The sequence below is a fragment of the Alosa pseudoharengus genome, unplaced genomic scaffold (genome assembly GCF_046254945.1).
Source record: "Alosa pseudoharengus isolate Yale_2024_CS ecotype anadromous, Long Island Sound unplaced genomic scaffold, YU_APseudo_1.1 YU_APseudo_1.1_scf_2, whole genome shotgun sequence".
In the NCBI taxonomy this organism is placed as follows: Eukaryota; Metazoa; Chordata; class Actinopteri; order Clupeiformes; family Clupeidae; genus Alosa; species Alosa pseudoharengus.
Window position 1 is genome coordinate 140,707 of NW_027468663.1, and position 12,565 is coordinate 153,271.

Consider the following 12,565-nt stretch of genomic DNA (forward strand, 5'->3'; position numbering starts at 1 on the left):
TAATGCGTCAGCCTAGGCTACTACTCTTTGGCCGGCTCGTAAGCCCAACCAAGTGTGTGCAGCATGCCTTTACGTAGCCTACTAACGGCGCATCATCATAAAGATACATTTAATCTGCAACACGCCCCATTTTAGCGGAAAATATGTTAACATTATATCATTGATTCCAATGGGAAGGACAGCTAGTAATCACACATTGACGTTACCATCTAGTTATTAATTCACAGGACATTCAATAATTTTACTAACACGGGCAGTTATTAAGAATTATGTTTATGTAACTTACTCATGTCGAAACTATGTACATTACCAACCTAATTCGTTTGCAATACCCCATGTATTGTACACATTTAGCATGTAGCTACACTTACCATAATATCCCATGCAAAACGGTTAGCTTGCTAGCTAGCTAACTGTGGAACTGTATAACATAGCCAATTATCTCACCTAGTTGTAGGAAATAGGCTACGTTCATATAACAAGTAATAGAATGAATGTGAGACTTATTTTAGTTGATGTTATGACATGTAAAGTTAAGCTTGCTGAACTTAATTATAGTCAGCCACGGGCAGTTTGACTGTGCCTATCGATACATTCGTGACACTCCTGTTAGTAAACTGGAAAGAGCAAAACATAGGAACATGGTCACATTAATCCCATAAACACACAGATAACTCTTACACCAACCTTATTTTGTGCCTTTTATTCACGTTTGTTTCAAGATTTAGTAAGTTTACTATAAGCCCTTTTCGCTCTCCACTTTGATGCAGCATATATCAGTCATCTTTCCCCTAAAAGGGGACGTGTACGTGCAGCACATACAACGTTCAATTCCATTCGTCAGTGCGTATTGTTTAGTTTCCGGTCTAGCTAGATCCGGTGTGGTGTTGTAGTTGTTCTAACGTTACTAGTTGTTGCAACAGCATGTGAAAAAACTACAAAGTTTGTTACACCAAAAAGAATGTTAATCTCGCGATAAAAAAAATAATGCCGTTAAAATAGGTTTACGTTAACGCCGTTAATAATGCGTTTAACTGACAGCACTACTTATTTCACAGAAAAATATAAATAGCCAGATAGGGTCTACAGTGCAGAGTTGGTTGTTATGGTAGGCCAACTTGGAGTGAACATACAAACAGGGGAAATTCTTTCTCTAGTAGCTGAGTAGCCTGATGGTAGGCAGGTGCGCACGTATAAGGCCGAACATGCAAGCACCAATGACTCGTGCTCTCACGACAATCACGCCGTTAAACTTAAATAGGTTAACATCACTCTACGTTCGCCTTCAAGCAAGGAAAACGATGGCGGAAGACAGCAACAATTGGCAGGGGAGGGTCATGTCTTTTTTAACAATTCTGTCGGACGGTCATTGAACAATTTCTAGCAGGCAACGGAGGGTCATGCAACTTTTGACTGAAGCACTCAAAATTCCTCCGGTGGCCCCTTCAATAAATAATGAACAGTCCCGAGATTGCTGCTGGGCTATATGTCTTGGTTCATGTCTGTTAACAACTCATTGCTGTCAAACGCGTAGCCTATCTCGCGGTTGCATCCATTACAAACAAACATGCAATGTGAACGTCTGGGATTGGGGAGAGCACTAAATGCTCTACTGAATAAGCACGAAGTCAAACCTTTAAATGAAAAACACTCTTTAATAATCAAAAAATAAATTAACCGCTAATGAAGTAAACTTGTGACCATCAAAAATCGTTTATCGCCTGTAACTCCGTGACAACAGGACGTAACAGGAAGGCATTTGGCTGAGCAACGGAGGTTAATATGCTCTATATTTTGTCCAAATGATGTCTGTCTATCATCGTTGCACTCGGAGAAAACCAGAATGTTTAATTTGTCCTGCGTTTCTTCTACGGCTGCAAATGGGATTCACTCGCAGTTAACCAAATATTTCTTTATTAGGGCAGGGCAGGCATATTTCTGGCTATTAAATTATTTCTAAACCAGTCTGCTAAAGTCTGTAGTGAAGTCTGTCTAGGGTTTTCCAGGCTCCATTTCTTTTTACGAGACACCCTGCTCATTTGAGACATCTACCGGTTGTTTGGGTTGTTGCAGCGTCACTGGAAAAATACAAATTAAAGTCGCGTGGACCGCGAGTGAAGCTGGCCAAGTCGAAGCACTGCCCACTGTATGTAATCCACTTTCAAATGTTTAGAACACACGAACACGTTTAGAACACGAGTTTTGAGTGATGTTGATTGTATTCCTAGCTTTTCATAAATAATAATACATTTTATATATGTATATCATTTTCATATTATACTGATTTATATAAGGAAGTTGTATCTGTTGAATCAAATGTATTTTATGTCTCTATTCTCTATACAGTATACTTACTTCCTGTATTACTGGTAAGGTATGTTTTTTTATTATTACTGGTAAGGTATGTCATTCTTATTGACTGTAGCATTTGCTTATATACAAATAAATGGTTTATTCTTATAGACCAAATAAATACACCATTGTGTCTGACTTAATTATTAATTTTTATGAATACTTTTTTGTTGTTGGTGAAAAAGAGAATGTGAATTCTGTCAACATTCTAAATCCCGTTTCCTGCATTTTCTTACACTGATCACTAAATGTATCATAACTTTTGAAAGGTTAATGATATTCCAATTCAGTCTTTTTTTGTTAAATAGTCCACAATTTGCTGAACATGTAATTCATTTATGATGAAACTTATTTTTTATGTGAATGAAATTAAATTTTGACAAAGTCCGGATATACATTTGGAGAGGATTTTCAAATATTGTTCATTACTATATCAACATTACCATAAGTATTTTACATCATTTCATAGAACTGATCCTTCTGATTACAATGGTATCCCATTGATGGTATGTATCCAGCACCAAAAATGGAATGTTCGGTAAGGGCACGAAAGGGTTAAAATGCCTACTAGTGCTGGAAATCTACACTTCAACACCGGTATATCTAACATGTTTAAAACTATTGTGTGTTATGGGAGAAGACATCAAATTTCTTGAAGCATTTGGGAACACACTGAATGAACTTGAAAGTCCCTGACATTAGATTAGGTTGCTTGCAAATGCCGTTGTCCATGACCTGGCAGTTCCATGGCACACGGTTTTAACATATGTTATGGCAAGCCACCTACATTGGATAAACTTGAAAGCAGAGCTTACCATTGTGTGTGCATCCATGGCAAGTTGTTTTAACATTTAAATGTATTATGTGTATAAGCAATGAGATATTGGTAGTAAATTGAACAGTTCAATGTCATGTTCAAATTTGTCTTATCAATAAAAAAAAACGTCAGTTATGTCCATAACTATGGATCTATGAGACCAACCGATGACCGTCACCACGGTCTACAACTTGAATGATGCCATCCTTCTACCTTTTCTCGAGACCATTATATTAACAATGTCATGTGACTGATCTGGAGGCTGTCCCACAGCAAAATAATGCATTCAGGGACATGCCTCTTCCTCTTGCCTGGAAAGCCTCAGCTCGTTCCGAGCGACAAGAGATGGTGATGGTCATCGGTCGGTCTCATAGATCCATAGTTATGGACATAACTTACGATCTATTTCGACCTCCCTTAGACCGTCACCACGATCTACACCTAGGATGACTAGTCCCAATAGTGTCGTGAGGACAGAAGACTACTCATCACCAGTCAGGTCGGCAACCAACATAACAGTGGAGCCGATAGTGGCGGATGTCACATTGACTCTGAAAGTCTGGCAGGGATCCATGGAGTACTCCAGGATGCCGCTGCACATGGCACCAAGAGCAACCCCTTTCAATGGTACCCATGAGACGGCCATATTCCGTGTGGCCAGGCTTGAAGAGATTAGGAAACACTGCCTAGAGAAGGCCTGAAAATTTGTCTCCCCACTGGGTGAACCAGCTACTTACCCCCATAGCACCGAAAGCTGTGTGTGTGCGCCTGTCAACGCAGCCACATGTGATCAACACAAGCTCCCAATGCCCTGACTGGGCATAGAGCATTGAGAGCCCCTTCAGCTTGGCAAGCTATCTCAGTGCAAAATGGCTCCAGTTCAATGACATGGTTAACCCTTAGAACCCTAAGCTGTTTTTAGGGCATTTTCACTACCTTTATTCATAAGGATTTATTCTGGTCATTGTAAGTGCCACACACATATATTATATATTGTTTTTTTCAGGAGAGTCTAGGCTATTCAGATCTGCCATCATTTAATGTATTAATACTAGCATTGATTTTATTTTGATTTTTAAAGAATTAAAATATAAAAAGTGTATTATAAAAATTCTTATATTTCGGCATGTATCTCACCACAGCAAGCTCACAGCTCTACAAGCATTTCATGTGTGTGTAGGGCAGACTGTCCTGAATCGGGCAATATAATTGCCATGTTGGAGGGATACTCTGGGGCTGAGCAATTTACATAAATATTTGCTGTGTGATTTACGGAAATAAATGTCATTTTTTATTTAGTGATGAAAAATGACCTTTCTGCGCTCCATATCTGTGACACGAACTGATCTGACCTGACTTGACCCGAGGTTGCGTGTTAGCCTGCGTGCCTGTGTGTATGCAGTCATAATAATTCTCAACTTTTTACAGCATTGCCATGAACAAAGTAAAGGCAAAAAAGGTGTTTATTTGTTGAACAAATTGGGATGCAATGTGAGCCTTGAATTGGATGCCATGCAGGAATTTGCTAGGATCTCAAAACCGGAATATGAACATGCTTTGCCATGGAGAAACACATGATAGCATTGGATTATAAACATGCTTTGCCACAAGAACAGACAAAAATGTGGGGTAAGTCCAGCTATATGAAGTTATTATTTTGCGGTCACTTCGTCTGTTTTATAACCCAGAAGGATGTACTTGGTATCAAATGATAGCTCTGAGTCTCATCTTTCATCTGACATGCGTGGCATATCTATGCGATCACGGGTCCGCGAGTAATTCAAACGAGAGTAATGAGTGTGCAGCGTTGGTTTGTGTACATGACGTTATTATTTTGCAGTCACTTCGTCTGGTTTTATAAGCCAGAAGGATTGATAAACATGGTACCAATGGATAGCCCTGTGCCCCCTCTTTCATCTGATATGCTTGCCATATCGATGTGATCACGGGTTCGCGAGTAATTCAAACTAGAGTAATGTGTGTGCAGGTGAACGCAGAGAAGTATAGACTGTAAATATGATGCAATTTGATTTAATTTCATGGTTTTTTTTAATTTTCATACTTCATCGTACAGACAGTGTGTAGTCTCGTTGGAAAGCCCCACTTCTGCTCTGTCGTGCAATAAAGGTTTCATCTCGCTGCGATGAACCGTTCCGGAGCAATGCAACAGAGAAGAAAGGGTGTGTTTTTTGACGCACTTTGCGTCAATCGGGTTCTAAGGGTTAACTGACTGAGGGTTCATCCCCTAAGGGAAGAATAATGGTTTCCACCTCAAGCATGTACCACTCATGGAGAGTGCACATAGCTCACTCGCCATCTTGGCAGGGCATGTGGCCAAAGAAATGCAGCTCTCAAAAATCTGACCGAATGCAGGTAGTCAGCTTTTTCAGGAACTGCGATCCCATAGGGTCTTTCCCAACAGACAAACCTTCTACAGTGCCATGGGACACCAAGGCATAGACTTGGATACTGGAGCAGCTGCCCTTCCCACATCCCAAAGGGAGTGAAGAAAGTGTAGCACCAAGCATTGGATGTCACTGGATCTAACTCAAGGCCATGCCACCATGAAAAGAACAATTCCCATCTCTGCTGGAAATGCTTGGCAATACTTATGGGCTCCGTTACAGCCAGTTTTAACCTTGAGAAGGGCTGAGGATAAGCGGGCAAGATGACAGCTTGACTGGAATTCGAGATTCTGAGCTTCTGGCACATAACTGCTTTGAGTGAGGCCAGGCATGGAAATGTCCACAGCCAAGGTTTCTGAGTAACCTAGCAGCGACGCTGAGCCCTTAAGCCCACTTTGTGGTTGATATGGTACATAGCAGCAGAGCTGTCCATCCGCACAAAGACATGCTTGCCCTGTATACAAGAGAGAGAGCCCTCAGGGTGAAATGCACTGCCCACAGCTCCAGAAGACTGATGTGCCCCATGTTCCATGGGGGCTCGCAGAGACCGCTCACGGTTCTGCCTTCCCAAACTGCTCCCCAGCCTGTCTGGGAGGTATCTATTGACACAAGTGTACTAGACTGCCCAAGTTCTTGTACGCACATCCTGCTGCCCAGTCATGGGGGCAGAGCTTGCCATCACATGTGGAATCTTAACATGCCTGTTTTTCCCATGGATGCCGTTTGAGGCAGTCAGCCAGTGCTGCAGAGATCTGGCTCTAAAGAGACTGTGTGGGAACACCATCAATGCTGCAGAGATCATCCCCTGGATTCTCTAAAAGCCAATCAAATCTAATGTTTGCTGAGGCCTGTAGGACTGTCTGAACTCTTGCTATCCTTTAAGGGGTAAGAGTGGCTCTCATTGTGAGGGGGTTCAAGTGGAGCCCTAAAAGACTGCTATCTGAATTAGTTGAAGGTTTATAGAAAAAAGGGGGTCCAAGGCACTCTTCTTCAAAAATATAAAAAGCTTTATTTAACTGGCTAATTCATCATAGAAAGTTTAAAAACATAAGGAGAAGCAACCCACGCGTAGCGGCACAAGCTGCCTTCTTCAGGGTGTGCTTCACAGACAAACAATTTCCCCTTTTGTAGGCTAATTGGAAACACCTGAGTGATATGGTGAATTACCACATGAAACATGCCAGAACAGTCCACTAGGTGGCTGGCTATAAATGTTCACATACAAAAAAGACAAAAAATGAAGACAAAAATAATCCACTAGGTGGCTATACATTGTAAATATAAGCCTCCAGAGAGAGTACAAGGTGTAGAGAAAGAGTTAGTTGAAGGTTTCTTTCCTTTAGTTGAGTTTTAGCTGAGGGACTGAACATGGTACAGCACAATGTGATGACTACATGACCTGTACCCAAAAGTGTATTGCAAGTTGGTAGTGGTGAACCACTTCCTTAGTATTTTGACAGGTAAGATTTGATGTACGTGTTAAGCGCCGGAGGTCTAAGAAGGGGCTGAGCCCGCCCTCTATTTTGGAAACAAGGAAATATGCTGAGTAAAAGGCAGCCTGCTGTTCGCTTAGACTTTACTGTGACAATGGTGCCCCTCTGAAATGGTGTTGCTATTTCCTCTGCCAAAGCCTTTGCCTGGACTGAGGCCCCTTACTGATAGGCACCCTAAAACAAGATGGAGGCCGAAATTGGAGCCTGTAACTCCAATAGGTGGGGCAGCGGCAACGTAGTGGCCAATGAGCTGGGCCAGCCAGCAGCAGCCCCCAGCCAGACAAGCCTCCCTTGTCAATATGAGGACATGGCCATTCCAATATCACGGGTGAGTTAGGAATAGATAGACAGCAGCATCAAACAAGTTCTTGGTGTCTGGACCACTAGCGCTACCAGACTTTCTGATAGCTGCTAACAAAACAGCCAAAGCAGTCTCAGCACGAGCTTCACTATACATATTGTTACTAGTAGACTCAGAACTCTGAAGCTGGAAGGAACCAAAGTTAAGCAAAAACCCAGCTACATTCGGCCTCTCTTCTCAAAAGTTTTTTTTTTGTTTGTTTAATTTAGGCCATTTCAGCAACTAAGGCTATTTAATGGCCAGAGCATTGTGTGTTATAGAAGCTTAAATATGTTTTTTTTTTTTAAACTATGCTAGTAAGAAATTCTAAAACCTTCAAAGGTGGGACAATGCACTAGCCTGACGAGCGATTAAAATGTAGGGTCTGGGCACTCACCGCTCGCAGTACTCAGTCCGAGGGGCGGGATAATCGGTTGTCTTTCAAATTCCCTCTGCACGCAATAGGACAGCGCTAGTCCCATGCGTTTTCCCACCAGCAGAGCTAGTGGGCTAGTTCAAACTTTTGCCAACTTAATAAAAGCTTAACTCGTGTCACACTGTTCGCCAACAGCAACATCATCTTATTTGTTTTTTAAGTAGCAGGGAATTCAAGCCAAACTGTTGCAACTCTGCCATCAATCATTATGTTAAGCCCGCCTAATGACTCTATACACGATTTGATTGGCCTGATAGAAGTTTAATTTTTCGAGCTCACAAGCCAACGGAGAGTTGCTAGACTATCCCTGGCAGCAAATGTAATTTGCTGCCGCTAGGGTGCGTCTAGATTTCTAGGCTAACAATGCACGCTTAGCCTGGAAAACAAACTTTTCTCCTACTGCATCCTTACTATGCGCAAATGCATTACTCAGACAGAAAAACAAGCTTTATACCCACTGCGCACAAATGCGCTGTTTAGGCAAGCAAACCGAAAGACTCACTGTGTGCGAACACACTGCTTAGACAGGAGAACAACTTTTCTCATAGGCTACAGCATGGGGGTTCACTCTTTATTACGACATCCCATTATTACGACAACCCTCTATTACGACATACCGTTATTACGACATGCCTCTATTTAGACATGCCCCTCCTCCGACTTTTTTTAGTACCGCTATTCCGACATTACCAATCCTCATTTTCAATTTATCTCAGTTCCTGTATCCTATCAAATTCCAACATCCTAGATACATGGATGAGTCATGTCATCTGCACTTGCAGCTACATCAACAATCCACCCGCCACCCACTCCAAACAATGTTTTTCGGCACACATTTCAGTCAAAACCTTAGGTGATTTTGAACTGGCCATGTGAATAAATGTTACACATTATATGTAAAACACAGGTAGCTCTCCTCATTTTATTCTCTAAGCTCTCAGGGGAAAATGGTCGGAAACTCCATGCATCAAACAAACTCTGTGCGTGAAGGCCACCTATATTAGGTAATTCATTAATGGCGTCAATCAATGGCCAATTGCGCAAAGACGGGCGGAATTCTTGCTCCAGTAGCCTAAACCACTTCAGTGAACGTTCAAATAAACCCCAGAGTTCAGTGTCCATCAGGGTGTTCAAACTGGGTGTGCGATATATTCAAGTTGCTTATATTGCATTTTAGAGGACAATGATAAAGCCATGTGCAACGCATTTTGGCTTGCCAGCAGGTTGGATAAACTCAATTTACTACACAATAATGTAGGCTAGGAATATATCTTTTATATGTCATGCGTGCAGTTGTTGAATTGCACATAACATGTCTGTATATTTATTTAGTCTTCTTTCTCTCGACTCTAGGCTAGCGCATGCATTATCATGGCCCTATAATTGTGCAAAGACAGGCGGGATATCCGACGCTCCTTTTACAGTAAACCACTTCACAACGAACGTTCAAATAACCCCCAGAGTTCAGTGTCCATCAGTCCCAACATTTAGAAACATAATCGAAAAGTCCAAGGTGTGTTTTGATTTTGAGAGAGACTGGAGAAGGGCTGTATGTCTCACAGCAACTGCAATAACCTTGTTTCTTTAAGGCTATCCTAACCTCCAAATATCCACATCTAATGAGGATCGGCGACTATCCAATACCCAATACTATTTGCAATAGGCTACCCTCGATATGCATATTAAAGTTTAGTTTATGGCCGTTCGTGTGAGTAGGCTACAATAACTTAATTTTGTAAATTTTACCGAAACGACTGGTTTCGCCTTGCAGGGTCACATTTCATTTGTTGTCTTATCTTTTTTTATTCAAAACAATTCGTAGGTATCTATACTTAAGTCTAATTACCACCAGACACAAATAATCATCACCTAGGTTAAATCTTCTCTCTCTCTCCAAAATCTCTTCCTCTGAGATGCACGCGCTATAGGCTATAATTTAGACTACCCAACATTTTAAATGTGACTCTTAACTCTTAACTCTTAAACACGAAAAATATGTATTGAACATTGATGTTCAACGGAGCTGGGGGTCGTTTCTAGAAAGCATCGTTTGCTAACTTGCGTCGCAACCTTGGTAGTACGCTCCATCGTTCTTGAATTTGGTGTTTCTAGAAAAGGTAGTTCGAACTCTCAATCGCAAAAAAGGACGCAAAGTTTGGTCGTTTGAACTACTGCCCCTACTAGGCAGTCGCACTTGTGTCGTTCCTTGGTAGTTCCTGTTGGTTTCCGGAGCGCCTAACCAAAAATCACAACCGCCTAACCAAAATTTGCAAAGTGGATGTTTATCTCGTGACTCAATGATTGATCTATCCTGTAGCTTAATTTTGATTAAGACACTGACTCCCCTACTTGGCTCATTCTTGCTATTTATGTTAATTCAAGTATTGCCTTGCTTTTAGTATTATAATCTTCACAGACCCTGCATCAGCAGTGACAAATGGTGTAGTGGCTAAAGCAGATGACTTATTATCCCAACGTTGTAGGTTTGATTTTCTGATGTGAGATTTTCCTCTTGCTTCTCACTACCTGCAGGTGAACTAGTGTGACACGTAGATTCAATTGTTTTTGACTGATGTATTGTACCTATGGTCTCTCGATGTAGAGTAACTATATACATAAATATGTATGGTCAAAACCTATTGTTGTGTCTTGTAGGCCTACTCTTACTCAGAGATGAAAAGAAGAGATAGGATGCGAACTCCGGCCGAGCGCGCAGTGCACCGACGCGCTGCCGTTAAGCCACGGGACAGTTGATAATCTATGGGATACCCAGACATTCGTCCAGGCTATATATTTTTTCCAACATAGATATTTAACACAAATAATGCCACATATTGGTCGGCTTCAGTAAAATGTCTTATATACTTATACTATATTAATAGGTTTAGATTTTTGCAGATGATAATGGCAATGCCAGCATTAATCACTTGGTTTAAATGAGAAAAATGTCAACATAGGCTGTGGCAGAGAATTTCTAGGGGGTGGGGTATTACACGTTGCCACTGTTTCCACCAATGATATCTATCGCTGCATCATCAACAACGTTGTTGGAACTACATTGTTCGAACGTCGGAGGTAGTGAATTGCGACACAGGTACGATGCTTTCTGGAAACAGGTGTAACAATGTCGTTGTTTGGTCGCAAGTTGCGTCGTACCATGGTGGTTGAGCAACGTCGTTGCTAACTTTTCTAGAAACGACCCCCAGGTGTGTGTGAGGCGCACTCTTAAAGACGCGACTAACCTTTCGGTTTCATTCGGTTAAAGTTCTTGTGCGTAGGCTATTATAGAATCCAATCCTGTCGATGCCCCTGCTATTTATCAATGTAGCCTTTTATTGTTTTTTTGCCATGAATCGTCTGAGCTGTGATGAAATCGTGTGTTGTTTAACGTTGGGACGATTACTGTAGGCCTAGGCTATACTGCCCATATTGGAATAAAAAAAAATAAAGGCCCACCCTAGGCCTACTTCACAAAAGTCCACTCCGTTGAAAAATCCTGGCTATGGCACTGTTAATGACCTCGTGTCGGAATGACAGGACGTTTGAAAAAAGGTCAAGTGTCGCTACTCCGACAATGAAAAAAAAATGTTGCAGTAGTGGGACGCCTGAAAATTAATGTTAATGCCGCCACTTCGACAATTAGACGCCAATGTCTAAGTAGCGGCATGTCGGAATAGCAGCATGTAACCACTGCATGTGGTTTAGGTCAGAAGACCAGAAGTGCGCGACCATTGATTGTGCGCGAACGCACCACTAGTAAATTAAAACTCACTGTGCACGAACACACTGCTTTATGGCGGCCTTACATTGTACGATTTTGGTCTGTTTTCACAGTCGGTGACTACATTTCCAAAGTCGGACAGAAATCATGGGAGTTGTACTGGAATCGTGGCGCACTCCCGTCAACTAGATTGTTAAGTGTAAGGTTCCAATCTTAGCGGTTTTAAGTCAGTCGGAGTCAGTCTTTTTCTAGTTTTGCCGTTACGACAATATCAAACATGTTTGATATTATACTAAGTCTTTCTAGTCGTGGCTCATGCAAATAGTGACGTGAACTATAAAAACTTAGTGTGTGCATCACCTCACTGTGTGTTCACTGTGTGCTGAGTGTGTTTCACTAATTCATGGATTGGGATAAATGCAGAGACAAATTGCAAATTTCCCTCACGGGATCAAAAGAGTATACTTAAAATCAACATTACATCAATATTTGCCAGGGGTATGAATAATTTTGTTCTTAACTGTATATTCACTAACTATATGAATTGGGTCATTGTCAATAAAGATGTCTGCAGTTGGAATATGCCCCCTAGATTTACAAAAGAACATACCTTTCATCTTGCTAGTATTCAAAGCAAGACAAGATTGTTCAAGCCACTCAACCACACCTTGCATGGTACGAGTTAATTTCTCAGCTGCTAGCTGAGCATTGTTTGCATGTGTGTATAAAGCAGTCGGCATAGAATTGTATATCTACTGTGACAGTGAATACTCTGAATTCTTTGGATTGTACAAATATCTCGCATTTATTTTAGGGCTGTCTGCATTAATGCGTTAATCGTGACAAGATGAAGGGCCGAGCATAATGCATTATTTTTTAATCGCATGCCGCCATTTTTTTATTTTATTTTACACAGTCATTTGTGCTGTTACCAATGATTCTCTTTGGCTGCTCTTTCATGCACCCTTCCTTGTTGTCAAGCTACCACAGACACTTCTTTG

The 12,565-nt window shown here is 41.4% G+C and overlaps 1 protein-coding gene across 5 annotated transcripts in view; it reads right to left on the reverse strand.

Annotated features, from left to right (window-relative positions):
* LOC143133613 (zinc finger FYVE domain-containing protein 9-like) overlaps nucleotides 1-12,565 on the reverse strand; it is a 244,690-nt gene that overhangs the window by 66,256 nt on the left and 165,869 nt on the right. The gene's annotated exons all lie outside the window — the stretch shown is intronic.